This window comes from Dendrobates tinctorius, unplaced genomic scaffold (assembly GCF_039654945.1).
Source record: "Dendrobates tinctorius isolate UK_male_01 unplaced genomic scaffold, ASM3965494v1 ptg000029l, whole genome shotgun sequence".
Lineage (NCBI taxonomy): Eukaryota > Metazoa > Chordata > Amphibia > Anura > Dendrobatidae > Dendrobates > Dendrobates tinctorius.
Window position 1 is genome coordinate 20,983,760 of NW_027361697.1, and position 22,177 is coordinate 21,005,936.

The 22,177-nt window shown below is 43.1% G+C and overlaps 1 protein-coding gene across 1 annotated transcript in view; it reads right to left on the minus strand.

Annotated features, from left to right (window-relative positions):
• Positions 1-22,177, minus strand: part of MTF2 (metal response element binding transcription factor 2) — a 102,838-nt gene that overhangs the window by 61,902 nt on the left and 18,759 nt on the right. The window lies entirely within an intron of this gene.

Genomic DNA, 22,177 nt, shown 5'->3' on the forward strand with positions numbered 1-22,177 from the left:
CCTTCAATGTCTCCATTGACGTCTGTAGAGGTCCTTGTTGCTGAATTCTCCCAGTGGAGTGCTAGGAGTGTCGGTTTTCTGAGTTAGATGGCGGGAGTGAGAATGGTTGGATTTTCAGCATCACTGGAGAGTGCAGTCAGTGGTCTGGCATTTATGATGGCCGAAACTTCTGCCAAGAATGTAGTCAAACCTTTGTGTGTGAGTCTTGTGCTACCTTCTTGCAAGAAGATAGAGTCTAAGATTCTGTGTGCTATTCCTATCATCCTCTCCCAAGCACGTCCCATGTGAGAAGAGTGTGGTAAATTGAAGGTCCAGGTACATCCCCGTTCACTTAGGTATCTTTCCACACTGGTAATGTCTAGGTTGGAAGGAATTTGGAGTTCTTTCACTGCTCCTACAAAATTTGTGCCTCTGTCAGAGCGAATGTGTTTCACAGTGCCTCTGATGGCAAAGAAGCGTCGGAGTGCATTTATGAAACTTAATGTGTCCATGGATTCAATCACTTCGATGTGGACCGCTCTGATGGACATACAGGTAAGCATAATTGCCCAGCGTTTTGCGTTCGCTTGGACTCTTCTAGTATGCCGTGCAACCACAGACCATGGCCCGAATACATCCAGTCCAACGTTGGTAAAGGGAGGATCCATACTAAGTCTGATGGGAGATTGGCCATCTTTGGGCTTTGATTGTACAATAAGCAAGGTAGGGCGCACTAACTGTGCCAATAAACAGATAATATATACAGGTCAGGTGCCGCAACAGTGGAAAATAAGCTATAAAAGAGAAAGAAAAAGCACCACTGCAAAAAGCGCACACTGAACCAACAATATAATATGAAAAATGTGAAAATGTTTATTGATGCAAAAGAGTTATACATTAAAACCATGATAAAAACATGACAGGCATCCCACGAGTACATAGCAATTAAATGTAACGTATGAAAACATATAAAGCATGATATAATTGCCCATACCCAGTCTGACCCAACTATAAGGATATATCAGCAAGCCTCCCTACAACTAGGCTCATGGGGACCATAAGGCCCTAATACTAGACAATCACTGAATGAAGTTATTCAATCTATATAGCCATTCATGCTAACTGGTTTGAGCATACAGGCCATAATAGGCCGCACAAAAAAAAATCACCAAAATTAACAATGCAATACTCAAGTATGCCAAACCAGACAATATCCAAAACACAATGGGAGGTTGAAAGCTGTAATACAAAAGCAGACAAGTGGGTGCCCATTGTAGGGAGGCTTGCTGATATATCCTTATAGTTGGGTCAGACTTGGTATGGGCAATTATATCATGCTTTATATGTTTTCATATGTTACATTTAATTGCTATGTACTCGTGGGATGCCTGTCATGTTTTTATCATGGTTTTAATGTATATCTTTGGGCTTTGAGTCGCGCCGCGGAGATTGCGACAAGTCACACAGTTGAAGATGAGTTTACGAACTGCTGGACTATGGATAGTCGGAGCAAAAGAGATGTGTGAGGAATTTCCCTTCGGTAAACAATCGGCCCTGATATTTCACCAAAACATGATGGTGCTGTACGAGCAGAGTAGTCACATGATGATGGCCAGGAATTATTACAGGGTGTTTTTCCACGAATTCCACCTTGGCTTCCTGAAGACGACCTCCAATTCGTATCAGCTCGTTTTGGTCAATTATTGGAGCAAGCTTTTTCAAGATGCTGTCTCTAGAAATGGGTTGACCTTTGTTGAGGTTGTCTATTTCTTTGGTGTAACACTCGCGTTGTATGGTACGAACTATCGTGTTTTTGGCATTTTCCAGGTTCGGAGCGGTAAATGCGTGTTTGCAATGGTGCCAACCTTTACAAGACTTCTGACTGGTGGGTAAGCGTTGCCTCTGGGGTTTAAATGGTAGAGGGGCCATCCAACTCTTTGACTCATCTCTTACCATCTCTCGATCCATGATGTCCAAAAACAGTCTGTCTTCTACGGACATTGCTACCTTGTTGTCCTCTTTTGTTCTGTGGAAAACTGTGCACCCTATGTGATCTTGGTCGCCGTCACATGAGTGGTCTTCACAGGGAGGATCAGCTTGTGTGGCAACTCATTTACCAGGAAGCTACTCTTACATGGCTGGAAGAGAGACGGACGTCCATTTTCAAGAGTATGGGTAAGCATGCTGTCGACTAAAGCCGGCTTGTGTGCTCCTCCTAGGCAGACGCCTCCTATAATGACCCATCCAAGGTCGTGCCTCTGTGCGTACGGAGCGTTCCCGGAGCCGTTTATACATTCTCTAGCCTTGTGGACTTGTAGTAGATCTCTTCCCAGAAGTAGAGCTATTGGGGTTCCTGGATCTAGTTCAGGTATCAGGTGGGCTATACGCTTTAGATGGGGGTGATATGTCGCCACCTCCCCTGAAGGTATTTCTGACCTGTTGTCAGGAATCTGGTTGCACTCCAGGATGGTCGGTAGTGATAGGCAGGTCTGGCCATCTATGGACTCCACTTTGTATCCGGTTGCTTTTCTCCATGTTCTCAGAGTGTAGGGAGAACCAGGGCCTTCAATGCTGAAGTTGTCAAAGAAGATGGACCTGACTACAGACCTGTTACTTTGGTCATCCAGGATTGCATAAATCTTGAAGGCTTTGTCCTTGCGGGATAAACTTGGACAAGGCAAATTTTTGAACAGGACCTTCCTCCTGTGAGTCCTCTACAGATCTCAGTAAATTTAGAGCTGACATCCGGGGTGTCTTCGTCAGTGTCTTTTTGCTTTCCATCGTGCTCCTCTGCTTGCGACAACACTCGTGGAGGTGATCCAGGGTGCAAGGCTGTATTGTGATCCGTGCTGCTGCATTCTGCACAACATTTGAAGCAGATGTTGTTCTCTTTGAGGAAACCTTTACGATCCTCTAAAGACTTCTCCCTGAAGGCTGTGCATTTTAGTAGAGGATGTGGTTTCTTGTGTAGAGGACAATATTTACTGACATCCTGAGGTTTGCTCTCGTCTGGAGGGGTTTTATTCACCTTGTGAGGAGGGCCTGTGGAATCAATGTTAGTTTTGTGGACTGCCACGGGTGTCTTACCGGGTTTGACACCAGTGGCAGTGGAACACGACAGAGTAAAATCAAAACTAGGGTCATTTCTAATCCTAGATTGTTTGGTGACAAAATCAACAAATACATTTAAAGGAGGAAATGATACATTATGATTGTGTTTATACTCAACCACATGTAATCCACTTTTCTTGTAGGTTGTAAGGAAGTTTCTGTATTATCAGATTGACACCCCTAGCGGTATCTAAGAATGCCAATCCTACAAGTCTCCTTCCTGCTGAGCAACCTGCAACTCATTCAACAAATCTCTCAGTTCTCTAAGCTTTAGATAAACTTTAGGTCCTATCTTAGGAAAATCCTCAATTCTTTTATATAAAGCATTCTCTATGACTTCTACTGCCCCATAGCATTCATCGAGTCTTTCCCACACCTTATGTAGGGCTGTGCGAGGATGCTTTACATTTATGTCTCTCAGTCTTTTCGCATGCTCGACTGACTCACTTCCAATCCACTTTACTAGGAGATCTAACTCCTCACCACAAGAAAGGTCCAGACCATGAATGGCGTTCCGGAACGAGGCTCGAAATGACCGATAGTTCTCGGGTTTGTCAGTGAACTTTACAAGTCCCTTTGTAACCAGTTCTTGGCGGGCAAGGAACTTTGCAAGGTCCTTGATGGCTCCGTCAGTGCTGGCACGAGCCAGTGTAAGATAGTCATGTCTAGTGTGTGGTGCATCACCATACCTGTAAGATGCTTGTGACTCTGGCTAGTCTGTGTGATACCTTGTTGGTGAATGTGTCTCTTTAAGGCGGGATGGGAGCTGTACCTTCTTTTCAGTGGAACGGTAGCTGTAGTCGACATCTCTGTGCTGGACGTCTCCTCGCCTATGGTAGTGAAGCTCGGGGTTGGATCGCTGGTAATCGGCATGGGCCAACAGGTTATTACACTTGGGGTTATTTAGTTTGGAGAATCGAAGGCTTAGGGGTGATCTTATTACAATGTATAAATATATGTGGGGACAATACAAAGACCTTTCTAATGATCTTTTTACTCTTAGACCTGTGACGGGGACAAGGGGGCATCCTCTACGTCTGGAGGAAAGAAGGTTTAAGCATACTCACAGACGCGGATTCTTTACTGTAAGAGCAGTGAGACTATGGAACTCTCTGCCATATGATGTTGTAATGAGTGATTCACTACTAAAATTTAAGAAGGGACTGGATGCCTTTCTTGAAAAGTATAATATTACAGGGTATATACACTAGTCTCCTTAATATTGCGTTGATCCAGGGAGCTAGTCTGATTGCCGTATGTGGAGTCGGGAAGGAATTTTTTTCCCCAATGTGAAGCTTACTGTTGCCACATGGGTTTTTTTTGCCTTCCTCTGGATCAACATGTTAGGGCAAGTTAGGATAGGATATGGGTTGAACTAGATGGACTTAAAGTCTCCCTTCAACCTTAATAACTATGTTACTATGTTACTATGATATGATGCGCCAGGGCTGTCAGCTACGCCAGAATGTTGACGGACGTACTCTGCGACGCGTTGCGCTGGATCTTGCTGCTCTAGATCTGGTCCGAGAATGCTGCTGTGTCTCTCAGAATCAGGATCTTTCATAGCTTCCAAATACTCTGCTTTAGCTATTGCAGGTGCTGTCTCTTTGTCTGCCGCAAGTCTTTCTAGCTCTGCTTGCAAACGTGCAGCTTCTGCCTCTCTTTCTGCCTGCAGACGTTCAGCTTCTGTCTCTCCCACTGCCTGCAAACGGTCGGTTTTGGCTTCTCTCTCTGCCTGCAAATGTACGGTTTCGGCTTCTTGATCTGCTCGCCTCAGCTTTAGATGCATCTCTCGTTCGGCGAAGGAGGATCTCGCTTAGGCTGCTTCGGCCTCGGCGCGAGTGACAGCAGCTAGCTCTGCTAAGGACGACCTGCTGGAGCTTGCTCGTGACCTTGTTTTGAGTGAAGATGTACTTTTCCGAGACATTGTGCGTTTAGCTGAGTGCTGCTTAGGATATTGGCGGGAAACAGTCTATGTATGGCAGCTTCCACGTGACGGGAAAGATGTAGCACTTCTTGGCGGGTTGCGGTAGCGTTCTGCGGCTGTATGGCGGCTGCTATGATACCCGTATGCGGAGCAGTGTGGGTGTTAGTGGTCCCGTACAGTCTATGCAATCACCGCGTGCGACCGGCGGTCCTTTACTGAGCCCTTGGCTTGTCTCCTGCGACTGTATGGCGGCTGCTGTAGTACCCGTGTGAGGAGCAGTCTTGATGATAGCGGTCCCTTACAGCTTGAATTCTCTGTCGCCGGCGTATGGCGATCTGTTTTACTCTTCTGCCTTCAGGCACGCTGACACGATGTGCAATCCAGCATACACCACAGCTCTGTCTTCCAAAATAAGCAGACTGTTCTCTGTAGTCTAACTTGTTTATTTGTGAAGAGTATAGAACATGCTGTAAAACTATAAAGAATACAATGACATACATAAGTATTGGGAAGATGATCACACAGTTAACACAGATACAGGAAGCATTTAGTGTGATGCAATTTACATAGAAAAAACACAGGTGTCCAGTTATGTCTACTGAGCACTGACTACTATGCAGCTAATAAACTCTCTGCACACACTGCATTGTAAGAAAGATTAAGCTTACCAGATGTGCTTTAACCGGATAACAAATTCAAGTTGGAGAATTAAGAAGGACAGGTAAACACGTGCATCCTATGATATACACAGAAGCAAAATGGCCCTTCTTCATCCCAGAATACATTGCTTCCTTCCCACAAAGCACTGCTTCAACCCAATAGTGCATTGCTTCTGTTAAAGGCACAGACTATATAATGCTATCAAAAACACTGCTATAAATTCAGCCACCACTAGATGGTGCTATAAATAACCAAGCACATAATACCCTGCCCTATATCAGAGGGCAGAACAATGCACACTGTCCAAATTCAGTAGTCTGGTCGCATGCAGCAACTGCAGAGGTTTGTTTACAACTCACAAAACGCATATAAACTGTTATAAAACTATTATTTATTGCATTTGCTCTTTTTTGTACAGTGGGGAAAAAAAGTATTTAGTCAGTCAGCAATAGTGCAAGTTCCACCACTTAAAAAGATGAGAGGCGTCTGTAATTTACATCATAGGTAGACCTCAACTATGGGAGACAAACTGAGAAAGAAAAATCCAGAAAATCACATTGTCTGTTTTTTTTATGTTATTTGCATATTATGGTGGAAAATAAGTATTTGGTCAGAAACAAAATTTCATCTCAATACTTTGTGATATATCCTTTGTTGGCAATGACAGAGGTCAAACGTTTTCTGTAAGTCTTCACAAGGTTGCCACACACTGTTGTTGGTATGTTGGCCCATTCCTCCATGCAGATCTCCACTAGAGCAGTGATGTTTTTGGCTTTTCTCTTGGCAACACGGACTTTCAACTCCCTCCAAAGGTTTTCTATAGGGTTGAGATCTGGAGACTGGCTAGGCCACTCCAGGACCTTGAAATGCTTCTTACGAAGCCACTCCTTCGTTGCCCTGGCGGTGTGCTTTGGATCATTGTCATGTTGAAAGACCCAGCCACGTTTCATCTTCAATGCCCTTGCTGATGGAAGGAGGTTTGCACTCAAAATCTCACGATACATGGCCCCATTCATTCTTTCATGTACCCGGATCAGTCGTCCTGGCCCCTTTGCAGAGAAATAGCCCCAAAGCATGATGTTTCCACCACCATGCTTTACAGTAGGTATGGTGTTTGATGGATGCAACTCAGTATTCTTTTTCCTCCAAACACGACAAGTTGTGTTTCTACCAAACAGTTCCAGTTTGGTTTCATCAGACCATAGGACATTCTCCCAAAACTCCTCTGGATCATCCAAATGCTCTCTAGCAAACTTCAGACGGGCCCGGACATGTACAGGCTTAAGCAGTGGGACACGTCTGGCACTGCAGGATTTGAGTCCATGGTGGCGTAGTGTGTTACTTATGGTAGGCCTTGTTACATTGGTCCCGGCTCTCTGCAGTTCATTCACTAGGTCCCCCCGCGTGGTTCTGGGATTTTTGCTCACCGTTCTTGTGATCATTCTGACCCCACGGGGTGGGATTTTGAGTGGAGCACCAGATCGAGGGAGATTATCAGTGGTCTTGTATGTCTTCCATTTTCTAATTATTGCTCCCACAGTTGATTTCTTCACTCCAAGCTGGTTGGCTATTGCATATTCAGTCTTCCCAGCCTGGTGCAGGGCTACAATTTTGTTTCTGGTGTCCTTTGACAGCTCTTTGGTCTTCACCATAGTGGAGTTTGGAGTCAGCCTGTTTGAGGGTGTACACAGGTGTCTTTTTATACTGATAACAAGTTTAAACAGGTGCCATTACTACAGGTAATGAGTGGAGGAAAGAGGAGACTCTTAAAGAAGAAGTTACAGGTCTGTGAGAGCCAGAAATCTTGATTGCTTGTTTCTGACCAAATACTTATTTTCCACCATAATATGCAAATAAAATGAAAAAAAAACAGACAATGTGATTTTCTGGATTTTTTTTTCTCAGTTTGTCTCCCATAGTTGAGGTCTACCTATGATATAAATTACAGACGCCTCTCATCTTTTTAAGTGGTGGAACTTGCACTATTGCTGACTGACTAAATACTTTTTTTCCCCACTGTATGTGTTTTGCGCCTGTTTTTCAATTGCAACTTATTCTTCTGCTTGGACACTGTCACAGTTTAGTAATCTACAGTCAATCCAATTTTTCTAGAGCCCAGAAAACTAATTTTATTGAGTGGATATTAAATTGACAATAACGTGATTTTATTTTAGTCAAAATTCATGAATCATTACAATTTTGAAGACTATAGCTGAAAAAAAAAAAAAAGACACCCAACACATATCAGAAGATTGAAAAAGAAAAGAGACTTAAAATTGTTCTCCTTGCTTGGTGGACAGCCGTGTCTTGGTATGTTTGCAGTTGTGCCATACTCCTTCCATTTTTGGATGATGGCTCGAACAGTGCTCCAAGAGATCTTCAGAGCTTGGGCTTTTTTTTTTTTTTCTCCATAACCTAAACCAGCTTTACTCCTCTCCACAACGTTATCACTGACCTGTATTGTGTGTTCCTTTATTTTCACAATGTTTTTAGATCCCTAGTGTTCTCTAACAAACATCTGAGGCATTCACCGAACAGCCGTAGGTATGCTGTCAGGGATATCACCAGAGACATCAAACTGATCCCACCGCTCACACCAGTTTGTCAGGGAATGCAATTAACTGACGAGTGATGGACAAGGCCACGGCTGCTTCCACTACTAGGCCGGTTATTGGGGAACTCACAGTAACAATATGATATATACACCTTGTCCCGCTTGTGGATCCACTGTGCTACGGACCGGGGAGAGCCTGGAGGGTCGTAACTAAGCAACCACCTGAATTTTCACTAGAGCCCCTGATGGTGGGGTTAGACTGGGCCCAGGTGGAAGCCAGGTGCTATTCAAGGACAGATCCTGGTACCACCACAGCTGACCCCATGGGTCAAGACAGCAGAAACAGACTCAGAGTTCAAGGCAGGACTGGAGACAGATGGTACTGACGTAGAAGCTTGTTTAGACAGGACAGACTCTAGAATCGGAATTAGCAGTGTGGGTTTCGGGTTCAGGTACCGTCAAAGCAGTTTTAGTATTTTCTCAGAGAAGACTGATACTGGAAAGCATAACTGGTACAGGTTTAACTGAATTGGCACAGGGACCTGATAACAAGCTAGCAGCTTGTAGCCTGACTAACTACAATTGTTGCTCAGGCACCTCCCAACCGATGGAGGTGATTTAAAGGGGTTGTCAGGGCTTCTCACATAATCTCGGTGCATATCTGGGCTGCAGAATGCTGACAATAAGTAATTTACCTTCTGTGGCCAGTTTGCAGCGTTTGCTAGATATCATCTCTTGCTTGCAAGAAAAATGTCCGGGGGGGGTGTGTTCTGGCATTGAAATGAGAACTGGTTGTTTCCTCTATAGTTTCACTTTCCATAGATCACTGTTCAGCGTGTGTCTGGGGGAGGAGCAGCTGGGTGGTTCTGCTCTCTGCAGTGAGGCTGCTAGAGGGGGAGGATTTGTTACTGCGTGAGGAGGGCTTCTTCATGTGGTCGGGGAGGGCCTGTAGCAATGGAGGGTGAGGTTGTGGGGTTGTTGCTACAGACGGCATGTTTTTAGTAGAGTAAGAGGAAACGACCAGTTCTCATTTCAATGCCAGAACACACCCCCCGGACGTTTTTCTTACAAGCAAGAGCTGATATCTAGCAAACCCTGCAAACTGGCCACAGAAGGTAAATTACTTATTGTCAGCATTCTGTAGCCCAGATATGCACTGAGATTATGTGAAAAGCCCGGACAACCCCTTTAAGTATTAAGTGCCTTCCATCTATTGGCCGGAGACACATTAGCAGTTTGCTCGCTGTCTCTTTAAAGGGACAGGAAGGCCATGTGCGCCAAGCACTCTGCCAGAGAACCTGCATGGCGTGCGCAGACCCTGAGACATGGAAGACGCAGCAGTGTGGCAAGTAAGTCGGATGGGAGGAGCAGAGGTATGTAGGAACGTTGGTGTTACACACCTGCAATTCAAAGATGATAAAACATGGGAACAAAACAATACGGTATATACAATTGCATATAATAAAAAGGAATAATGGAAGTGAGGTACTAAACCTGATGTTGCAGGAATGACTCTTTATGAAGGAAAGCACTCCGATTCGAAACATGAGACACTCACATAGAACTGTGTCTTTCAGAAATGAACAATGACAGAAACCCAACCTCTGATTTTTATTAGATCAAGGTTACACCCACATACCTCCCCTTGGTGATCTCTTATGCGGGTTGGTTGTGGAATGTGCCAGGTCTTTTAGAAGTTTGAGATTCCCCAACTTTCTGGATATCTTTGTCCCAGGCGGTAGATATTTTCGTTATGTTTTCTATCACGATTTAACCATCATTTATCGTCGCAATATTAATTTGGAGGGGCTAGAATGGCTTTATGGTGAGGTGAGTGAATGCATTACGTTCTTTGCTACAATGCCAACAATATTTCTCATAAATATCGTATTGATGCAAACCCCAATATTAATCACTGACCACTGACTCCAGAGTGTCTTGACACAAGCCCTTTGAACAGAGGAAGCTCTTGCCTGGGAAGTGTACTTCTTAACCTCTGAGTAAACAAACTTGAGGTTTGGTGGCTGGTTTTCAGAGCAGAGCTCTCCTGTAATTACCTCTACAGGACAGGAGCTCCATACTTCAATGGAGGTTGAAGTATCAGCTCTTTCTCACGTCTCCAGTTGCAGTTAATCCCATATGTTAAATGTGAGGGTGATATGGCCCCTTGCCGAAGAGGTGTTTATGAATTTTTATTTTTCTCTGGCATATACTGAGAATATATTACACACAAGTGGACTTGATGTACTAATTACTTCTGGAGGCAGTTGGTCACTCAGGATTTTATTTAGAGGTGTCAGACTACACAGGACTGAATTCATGTCACAATTTTCAGATTTATATTTTTTAAATAATTAGAAAACCATGTATCATCTGCTCTACTCGCATCTACTGAGGCCGGCTGACACATAGGACCATCCTGATTGGGTACACCTTGTTGCAATGAGATGGATTTTTTGCTTTTCTTTTATCAATTCAGTGTCAACTAAATAGTCAATATTATTTGTATGTACTGTACTATTGCAATTTTCTTACTGCAGGGTATTTATTCATTTTGCTTTTATTCTAGGTTTTGCTATAAGATTAGGTAGCGATAACCTGGTGACAGATTGCCTTTAAGAAACATGCTACTTCTGGATTTGTTAATGACTAAAAGGAAGAATATATTATAATGATGGCTTAATATCTTCCTTGTAAAACAAAGTGTGCAAGTTCTAATGTAGGTTGTTAATATAGGGATTTTTCACTGTATGGCACATTGTGTTTATGCACTTTATTGTTTTTCTTTGAATCACCCAAAGTGTAGAAGAGTTTGAACTTATTGGGCATATCATTTTTTTTTATCTCACTGCGTATATGTTTCAATATCAAACATCTACAGTCATGGCCAAAAGTTTTGAGAATGACACAAATATTATATTTTCACATGATCTGCTGGCCTCTGGTTTTTATGTGTGTTTGTCAGATGTTTTTATCACATACAGAAATATAATTGCAATCATATTATGAGTAGCAAAAGGTTATATTGACAGTTAGAATGAGTTAATGCAGCAAGTCAATATTTGCAGTGTTGACCCTTCTTCTTCAGGACCTCAGCAATTCTCCCTGGCTTAAGGGCATGTCACACTAAGAGATATCGCTAGCAATATCGCTGTAACTAGTGACGTTATAGCGATATTGCTAGCGATATCGATATGTCTGATACTTACCTACAACCCGCTCCCCCGCTGTTTATCGCTGATCGCGCGAGAACGTTCAGGACTGTTTCTCGTCGTCAGCTTCCTGTGGCGCTTCCTGCTGCGAGGACGAGCGACGCGTGGAGCCGGGCGGGAGGACGCAGGATCGCCTGGTGTGACAGGTAAGTAGCGATCCCCGTCCCCAGCGATGTCGCTAGTGAGATCTGCCTATGTGGCAGCTCACTAGCGACCACTTAGCGATGTACCAGCGATCCTGACCGCGTCATATCGCTGGTCGGGATCGCTGGTACATCGCTAAGTGTGACAGTACCTATACTCTCAATCAACTTCTGGATCAAATCCTGACTGATAGCAGTCCATTCTTGCAAAAGCAATGCTTTTATTTTGTCTGAATTTGAAGGTTTTTGTTTGTCCACCCGTCTCTTGATGATTGACCACAAGTTCTCAATGGGATTAAGATCTGGGGAGTTTCCAGGCCATGGTCCCAAAATCTCTGTTGTGTTCCCTGAGCCATTTAGTTATCACCTTTGCTTTATGGCAAGGTGCTCCATCATGTTGAAAAAGGCATTGTTGATCGCCAAACTGCTCTTGGACGGTTGGGAGAAGTTGCTCTTGGAGGACATTCTGGTACCATTATTTATTCATGGCTGTGTTTTTAGGCAAGACTGAGAGAGAGCCCATTCCCTTGGCTGAGAAGCAACCCCACACATGAATGGTTTCAGGATGCTTGACAGTTGGCATGAGACAAGACTGGTGGTAGCGCTCACCTGGTCTTCTCCGAATAAGCCGTTTTCCAGATGTCCCAAACAATCGAAAAGGGGATTCATCAGAGAAAATGACTTTACCCCAGTCCTCAGCAGTCCAGTCCCTGTACCTCTTGCAGAATGTCAGTCTGTCCATGATGTTTTTCCTGGAGAGAAGTGGCTTCTTTGCTGCCCTCCTTGAGACCAGGCCTTGCTCCAAGAGTCTCCGCCTCACAGTGCATGCAGATGCACTCACACCCGCCTGCTGCCATTCCTGAGCAAGCTCTGCACTGCTGGTAGCCCGATCCACAGCTGAAGCACTTTTAAGAGACGGTCCTGGCGCTTGCTGGTCTTTCTTGGGCGCCCTGGAGCCTTTTTGGCAACAAGGGAACCTCTCTCCTTGAAGTTCTTGATGATGCGATAGATTGTTGACTGAGGTGCAATCTTTCTAGCTGCGATACTCTTCCCTGTTAGGCCATTTTTGTGCAGTGCAATGATGACTGCACGTGTTTCTTTAGAGATAACCGTGGTTAACAGAAGAGAAACAATGATGCCAAGCACCAGCCTCCTTTTAAAGTGTCCAGTGGTGTCATTCTTACTTAATCATGACAGATTGATCTCCAGCCCTGTCCTCATCAACACCCACATCTGTGTTCATGGAGCAATCACAGAAACGATGTTAGCTGGTCCTTTTAAGGCAGGGCTGCAATGATGTTGAAATGTGTTTTGGGGGATAAAGTTAATTTTCTAGGCAAATATTGACTTTGCAAGCAATTGCTGTTAAGCTGATCACTCTTTATAACATTCTGGAGTATATGCAAATTGCCATTAGAAAAAATGAAGCAGTAGACTTTGTAAAAAATTAATATTTGTGTCATTCTCAAAACTTTTGGCCATGACTATATTTTTTTTTTTTCAAAAATGAAAATTAGCCTTTTTTTTTTATTAACACGTGAAATTTAAAATTGATTGTGTTATCAGAGACAAACCCTTTAAAAATTACGGCCGAGATGATTAAACTAGTAGCACATCCAAAGCTGATTTTAGTGGGTTAAACTATAGCATTATATGGCTGCAATTCAGATACAGAGTGAAGAATGGCTCTGCAGGGGCGGATCCTCCTTCTGTGATGCACATCTTTATAAGACAACCCCTTTAATTATTTTTTGTGCCACTGGAGACTTTAAACTGAGATTACATAATGGTTTGGAATATTAAATGACTTCTGGTTATATGGTACTTGTTGAATATGGCCTTTATTAGGGGCTGAAAGAGAACTCCCTCAGTTTTTCATGCTCTTCACACGAAGAGTCAATGGCCTAGATCAGAGATTGACTGTCAATCACAACTGGTTTTGCGCTTATTGCTACCCAAAACCAGTATATTTATAATAAATCGGTGTAATTAAAGGCATATCATACAAAAGCCAAATATTCCTGAGAGAAGGAGGGAGAGAATCCACAGTTTCTTGCTCCTCATATACCATGCCAAAAGCATCAGTCTGTACATATTACAGGAAATTGCTTGCAGAAAAAAAATATGAAATTTTGAAGATGTTCGGGGGGGAAAAAAAAAAAAGGTCATTTAATTTTGCAGAGGAGAAATGACGTATCATTATTAAACTCTGCTGTACCTCTTCTCACCTGCGGCTGTCACTATTGCTGTAACTCTTGAAGAGGACATGTGGTTTAATACAAAACGGACCATCCAGCAAAAAGATGAAAATGGATTTCCAGAGGCAAAGTTATACTCCGCTGGTACCTGACATTTTGTAAACCCATGTCAATTTTGTACATGGACAGCTCCCTCACCATGGTTGTATTTGAGGTCCTATAGTGCAAGCAGTTTTGAGTTGCCCCCGAATCTGTAAATGAAATAATTCCGTATTGTTGTATTTCCTTTAAATTAATAATAAACCTACAACCCCAATTCCAAAAATGTTGATACACTGTGGAAATCGTACAGAAAATACGAAGGCAGTGATTTGGAAATGTTTTATAAACCTCTTTTATTCACAACAGATCACAAATGAACGTTGGACATTTTTTCATTTCATTTGCAAAATAAAAAAAATAATTTGGAAATTAATGGCAGCAATGCAGCTCAAAATAGCTGTGCCCGAGCTGTGTATCATTGTGTAACATCCCTTCTTTTTATAACAGTCTGTAAACGTCCAGAAGTGAGGAGACACATTGCTGGAGTTTTGGGAGAGGAATGTTGTCCCATTCTTGTGTGATAACGGATTCCATCTGCTCAACAGTTAGGCTATGTGCCCACGTAGCGATTCTCAAGCAGAATATTTCTGAGCAGAATCGCACACCCTGCTCCCCGGATAAACGCATGCGGCTTTTGATGCGCTTTTTAAGCGTTCGTCAAGCGTTTTAGCATGCGTTTTTATCCATACAATTGATGGTATGTGGAATCGCGTGCGATTCCGCAAAATTAATGAACATGCTGCGGTTTTTTTTTTACCGCTAAGCTATTCCGCAGCGGTAAAAAACGCACCATTGGCACAACATGTGCGTTTTCAATTATGATTGAATGGAATCCTTTTTTTTTATTTTTTTTTTTTTAAGTGTTTCCGCGGCAGAATCGCACATTTAAAAACGCCATGGAAACGCTTAAAAAAAACGCTACGTGGGCACACAGCCTTATGGGTCTTCTTTGCTTGATTTTTCATTTCATACTGCACCTAACAGAGGGGTTCAGCACTAGGAATGTGGAACACATCTCAGCGGGCCACTAACCAGGTAATCATGGTAACTGCAATGGCGCACCCTAATCATGGGTATAGGGGAAACTCAGCAGATGGCATTGCTGTTACTGTATAAAAATACCAATACCCTATATTACCGCCATATGGTGACCATATAGTGGTAGAAACCAGACCTACAGGATATATTAAAGGAGTTGTGTAGGTTTAGCATGAAAGTGTACAGTCACTCTATGAGACTGCTGACTTGAGAATCTGCACAGCGCGCACATTGCATGCAGTTAAAATTCTTCGATGCCAGCTCCTCACTTGTATAGAATGAGTCCTCACAACTCTAGTCAGGAGTATGCATATCACATACTTTTGTCACATGAGTGCCTGCTCCCGGCACTGCATGACCATGATAGTATCACTCTGTTGTCGGAATACCCTTGGCCAAGGGCTCACTCCCTGTCCCTAACGCAAGGGGCTCCCTAGCTATCACTGCTTCCTCTATTACTTTTGATGGTGAAGATGCCGGGGCCACGTAGCTTGCTGATCTCCTGAATCAGCCCTATATCCGTCCCCCTTCCCCACCCCACGAAGTAGGGAGTAATAGTGTACTAACAAGTGAGGACGTATCGGGATAAACAAAATTACAAAACATACAAATATGCACTCACAGACAAAAGAGAGGAACACATGGGAGATAAGGATGGAAAATCAAATAGGAGAGCACGAGGAATCGCACACAGACGAAACATCAGACAATAGTCACAGATCAACACTCCAAGCACCTCTACCAACAACCGACTTCACACCAACCAGTATAAGACTAACATTGGCAATACAGATTGCCAGAGGCGAATATATGAGAAGGGAGTGGTCAGTACTGATCAGCTGAGATCCCCCAAGCAGGGAGGCTCCAGAGACTCTAAACTGTGCAGATTAACCCCTGCACTGCTAACAGAAACGTGTACAATTTAATATGAAGGAGAAGTGCTTCTAATCAGTGCAAGAGTACACAAAAATCAGACGCTGTGATTTTCTGGCCCTTCTCTGTTGTGGTAAACCCGTGACAGACAGAGCGCAATGTGCATGCTGTGAGGATTCCAGAGTCTGCCTTCATACATAATGATTGCAAACTTTCATGACAATCCTAGACATCCCCTTTAAGAGATTACAGTACAGTTGTAGACAGTGACTTACAGGTGCTGCCTATACACATAATGCCCTCACACTGTATGATAGACACCCACACTAGGCTGAACTAGATGGACATAAGGTCTTCCTTCAGCCTTCAAAACTATGTTACTAGTCCTCACAGAATAAAATGCTCCTAAAGCCTCCTAAACACAGTATAATGCCCCCATAGCTCTATTATACCCAATATAATGCCCCCACACTGTATGATCACCCCCACAGTAGTCCTCACACAATATAATGCTCCCCAAAGCCCTCTATACACAGTACAATGCCTCCTGTATTGAGGATGTTGCCCCTCTCACTGTGTAATGGCCCAATAGTTCCCACAGTCTCTGTTCAAGTGCTATATAAAATATATATATATATATATATATATATACACTCACTGGCCACTTTATTAGGTACACCTGTCCAACTGTGTGTTAAGACTTAATTTCTAATCAGCCAATCACATGGCGGCAACTCAGTGCATTTAGGCATGTAGACATGGTCAAGACAATCTCCTGCAGTTCAAACCGAGCATCAGTATGGGGAAGAAAGGTGATTTGAGTGCCTTTGAACGTGGCATGATTGTTGGTGCCAGAAGGGCTGGTCTGAGTATTTCAGAAACTGCTGATCTACTGGGATTTTCACGCACAACCATCTCTAGGGTTTACAGAGAATGGTCCGAAAAAGAAAAAAAATCCAGTGAGCGGCAGTTCTGTGGCCGGAAATGCCATGTTGATGCCAGAGGTCAGAGGAGAATGGGCAGACTGGTTCGAGCTGATAGAAAGGCAACAGTGACTCAAATTGCCACCCGTTACAACCAAGGTAGGCAGAAGAGCATCTCTGAACGCACAGTGCGTCGAACTTTGAGGCAGATGGGCTACAGCAGCAGAAGACCACACTGGGTACCACTCCTCTCAGCTAAGAACAGGAAACTGAGGCTACAATTTGCACAAGCTCATCGAAATTGGACAGTAGAAGATTGGAAAAACGTTGCCTGGTCTGATGAGTCTCGATTTCTGCTGCGACATTCGGATGGTAGGGTCAGAATTTGGCGTAAACAACATGAAAGCATGGATCCATCCTGCCTTGTATCAACGGTTCAGGCTGGTGGTGGTGGTGTCATGGTGTGGGGAATTTTTTCTGGGCACTCTTTGGGCCCCTTGGTACCAATTGAGCATCGTTGCAACGCCACAGCCTACCTGAGTATTGTTGCTGACCATGTCCATCCCTTTATGACCACAATGTACCCAACATCTGATGGCTACTTTCAGCAGGATAATGCGCCATGTCATAAAGCTCGAATCATCTCAGATTGGTTTCTTGAACATGACAATGAGTTTACTGTACTCAAATGGCCTCCTCAGTCACCAGATCTCAATCCAATAGAGCATCTTTGGGATGTGGTGGAACGGGAGATTCGCATCAGGGATGTGCAGCCGACAAATCTGCGCCAACTGTGTGATGCCATCATGTCAATATGGTCCAAAATCTCTGAGGAATGCTTCCAGCACCTTGTTGAATCTCTGCCACGAAGAATTGAGGCAGTTCTGAAGGCAAAAGGGGGTCCAACCCGTTACTAGCATGGTGTACCTAATAAAGTGGCCAGTGAGTGTATATCGCTATCATACACTTAGCTAACCCTGTATACTGGCTAGTCTGCCAGACAGCAGCAAGGTGGGGGCAGATCAACGTCAGAGTACTGGTGATTTTTTTAACATTGCATTATTCAACCTCCGCCTGCAACTCATCCAGTTTGTTACCCTGCAATTCTGTAAGCCACAGGCTTAACACACCATGTCTTCCCTGCTCTACCTTCGATTTTAACTGCCCCCTAGTCCATAATAGTTACTTTACTGGTGCCAAATTGTATCGATTTGTGCAGGGTCAGGACTGCTGGAGGCCAGTTCTTCGTTATGTTGCACATATGATGTTGCGCCAACCCCGACAAATCAAATACTGCATCGGGCACTCCGGAAGGCAAGAGATCTGGGGGGGGGGGGGGGGTCTCCTGTCTGGCTGCATGGTACCACTGAATTGGATGCTGGACCGGAGTCCTGCAAACCATCTGATCATCTTTAATTTCCATAAAGAATTTTACATTTGATTCATCTGACCACAAAAATGTTTTTAATTTTACCTCAGTCAATTGTAAATGAGCTTTGACCCAAAGAAGATGGCAACATTTCTGGACTGCGTTGATATTGCTTCTACTTTGCATGAAAGAACTTTAATTTGCATTTGTTGATTGCACAGTGAACTGTGTTCGTAGGCAATTATTTGTGGAAGTATTCGTGAGCACATTCTTTGATTTGCATGATGGAATCATGCTTGTTTTAAATGCAGTATTGAGTGATGTCCATAGATCATGAGCATCTATTATTGACCATCGGCCTTGTCCCTTGTGCACATGGATTTCACCATAATATTTTCATGATATTATGTCTTGTAGATGGTGGGATATTCAAAGCCTTTGCAATTTTATGCTGAAGTTGTTCCTCAAATTTTGGGCACCCCATTTTAAAAAGACATCAACAAACTGGAGGAAGTTCAGATAAGAGCAACCAGAATGGTGACCGGTCTGCAAACCGTGTCCTATGAGGAGCGGTTACAGGATTTGGGAATATTTAGCTTGCAAAAAAGAAGACTGAAAGGAGACTTAATAGCTGTCTACAAATATTTCAAGGGCTGTCTTTCACAGTCCTGTCAACACCGGCGTGCAGCCACCGCTGAGCAGGGACTCACCCACACTGCAGGGAGGCCCGGGGTCAGATACGGCCGGGAAGCTCAGGCAAACAGGACCTGGAGATGCTGAAGTTAGCAAGCAGTGAAGGACCTACGGTCAGGAGACTGCAAGGGGCGGGGCTTAGCATCCTGCTGCCAGAGATCGGCAGGACACAACTACAGGAATGCTCAGGTCAGACAAACGGGGGGTCATACACAGAGATCACAGTAAAGTACCAGGGATGAAACAGAAGGGATAGTCGGGGCCAGGCAGCGGTCAAAGCCAAACAGACATAGAAGGTACCAAGCAGTATCCAGAGAACAGACCGAGTCGAAACCAAAGTGTCAGGCAAACAAGAACACAGCACAAACACACTCAGGGGTCAACACACTCTGCCAAGGGCGTAAGTATAACTGACGGGGATTGGAGCTTCCTGAGGCTATAAAAAGCTTTCCCAGAACCAAGGAAAGGCCACAGTAATAAGCCCCAGGTGTGCAGGTAAGAGCCTGCACTGAGATAACATTTAACCCCAGAAGTGCAGGTCCACCAGCACTGGTTCCAGAAATTAACCCCAAGCGTGCGGGTCTAACTGGGATCGTGACACTGTCACATGGTAGAAGGATCATCTTTATTCTCATTTGCACAAGGAAAGACTAGAAGCAATGGGATGAAACTGAATGGGAAGAGACACAGATTAGATATTAGAAAAAACTTTTTGACAGTGAGGGTGATCAATGAGTGGAACAGGCTGCCACGAGAGGTGGTGAGTTCTCCTTCAATAGAAGTCTTCAAACAGAGGCTGGACAGACATCTGTCTGGGATTATTTAGCGAATCCTGCTTTGAGCAGGGGGTTGGACCAGATGACCCAGGAGGTCCCTTCCAACTCTACGATTCTATGATTCTATGAGATGCAGTTGTTCACAGGTTGGTGAGCATCTGACCATCTTTGCTCCTGAACGATTCTGCCTCTCTAACATTCTGTTTTTATACAGTCTTGTTACCTAGTTGAAAAAATAACATGCAGCTTTTTTCCATTAGTACCACGTACTTTTCCAGCCTTTTGTTAACCCTGTCCCAACTTTTTGAGATGCGTTGCTGCCATCAATTTCTAAATCAATTATTTTTTTCTGTAAGAAATGGAAAAATGTCCAATGTTCACCTTCTGATCTGTGATCCTTTGTCTTGTTCTGAATAAGACATGGCTATAAGGCTATGTGCACACATATGCACAAAATTTCTGCATAAAAACCAGACTCCTTCCCAGAAACCGCGCGTTTTTTTGCGCAAAAGACACGCAGTTTTTATGCGTTTTCTGTGCGGCCACAGACACATAGAAATAGCCAGAAATGCGGAAAAGTCCGCAAAATTAATAAGCATGCTGCGTTTTTTTACCGCGAAGCGTTTTTTTCGCGGAAAAAACGCATCAATATGGACAAAACGTGCAAAATGCATTAAAATGAATGGAAAGCTTCTTTTAAGCGGATTTTTTGGCAAATCCGTAAAACAAAACAACGCTGTGTGTGAACACAGCCTAAAAGGAAAATTCCCTTTCTTTACATAGAGTATCAACTTTTATGGAATTAGGGATGTAGAAAAGAGTTACAAGACAATAGAGGGGTTAATCTATTGTTGCATTTTATGAGGAGGTGGGGATTGTTATCTCACCGCTATTTTTTTTACCTGCTTTTTATTACGTTTTGGATTTTATTACTACTTACCATCTCGCTGGAACATCTCTCCGTTTTTTTTCTAATGGGAGGTGAGAAACCTACAGCTGCAGCCAGTTGTAAAACAGCCAGACACATGACAGTGAGGTGGAGAAAGGAGGGACATTGCTGATTTCCTGGGACATATAGTAATTTTCTTTATATATTTGCCAGTTTAATGTTCATTTTAGATTGAATAGGATTGAATTGAAGGAGAAAAATAAGGGAATTAAATATTTCCTATGTTTGGTGTTCCTTACAGTCGGTCAATTATCTCCTCAATTTGATCATTTCTGCCATAACTGATATATGAACCTTTAGGACGTGTTCACATGCTGCGACCGAGTTTACATTTTCCACTATAGTGATAGAACCTCAACCTCAGTTTCTAAAGCAACTTTGGAAAATCGCTGCAAGAAAATATATTTTTTGCTCAAATTGCAGCATAAAAATATAGCAACGTGTTCATGCGGCCTCACAGCACACTAAATGCAAGTATGCACATACTCTAAAAAAAAAGTAGTCATGAGTTTGATCAAATAGATGGTGATTTTAATGCGCTGTTTACACTTTTTTTTTAAATTTCCGGTATTTTTGAAGAAAAGATTAGCACAATGGGATCCATTGGAAAATGAAAGGAAGTCATAAAAAAAATTCTAAAAAGAGGATAAGAAATAACAGCGGATAAACCTGATGAACCTTGTTATAAATCATTGTGGTCTAGCATGATTGATTTTAGATAACCCTGGCTCCACTATGAATAGAAACCATGGCATTAGTGTGAACAGACCCTGAAGAAATTGAGTGCTTTCTTCTGTACAAAATGTGGGATCGCATTTTTTTGGCTTCTGGTCTTTTGATAAAAGAATGATAGGTATGCTATAGAAACCGCAGCTGGGTTTTCGCAACTTGTAAGATGATTTAGCAAATAGCTGAGTATGGATTTTGTGCACTGTGTGTAGTCGTAAATATCTCCTAAGGCGACATACTATTTACTCAGTGATATTTTATTTTACCAGGTATTATCTGGATTATATTTAGCCTTGTTTGTTTTGTGAAGCCATGTTCGTCAAAGTGCTGTTTTGGCTTTTGTTAGCAATGTCTGCACTCTGATCTTTCAATTTCCTCCAAATGCATGAAATCTGCATATATGAGCCAACAATGCAGCAAAATGTAAATCTCAAAAAAGGGAACTAAAAGACATTGTTGTGCACCAGAGCGAGAACTGCTGCCGCCAACAAGGAGCGTCTCTGCATTGATGGATACATTTAATAAGAATGTGTTGAATAATATGCCATACTAAGCTTTACCTTTGTACCTAGTGGCAAAATAATTGCAGTTTCAGAGGATTATAGCCCCACAATAACATTGTCGGAAGAGAGCAGGAAATGATAAAAGGATTAATAAAAATTGTCTTTTATAAGCTAGCAACAGCCAGCAGAATTAGCAGCATTGTTACAGAAATGAGCAATAGAAAATATTCCAAAAAAAAAAAGGATGTCTGTGTGTAGAGCATCTATTAGCAATAAGACCACTATTCATTTTGCCAATGTTTTGTCATGAATGCCTGATAATAAATAAACTAATGCCTAATACAAGTGCAACAAAAAGTGGGGACACTTAGAGTGTGGAGGTTGCAGGGTCCCAGTTGTCCTTTCGATATATCAGTGTATAAAATTGTCATGTCTCTT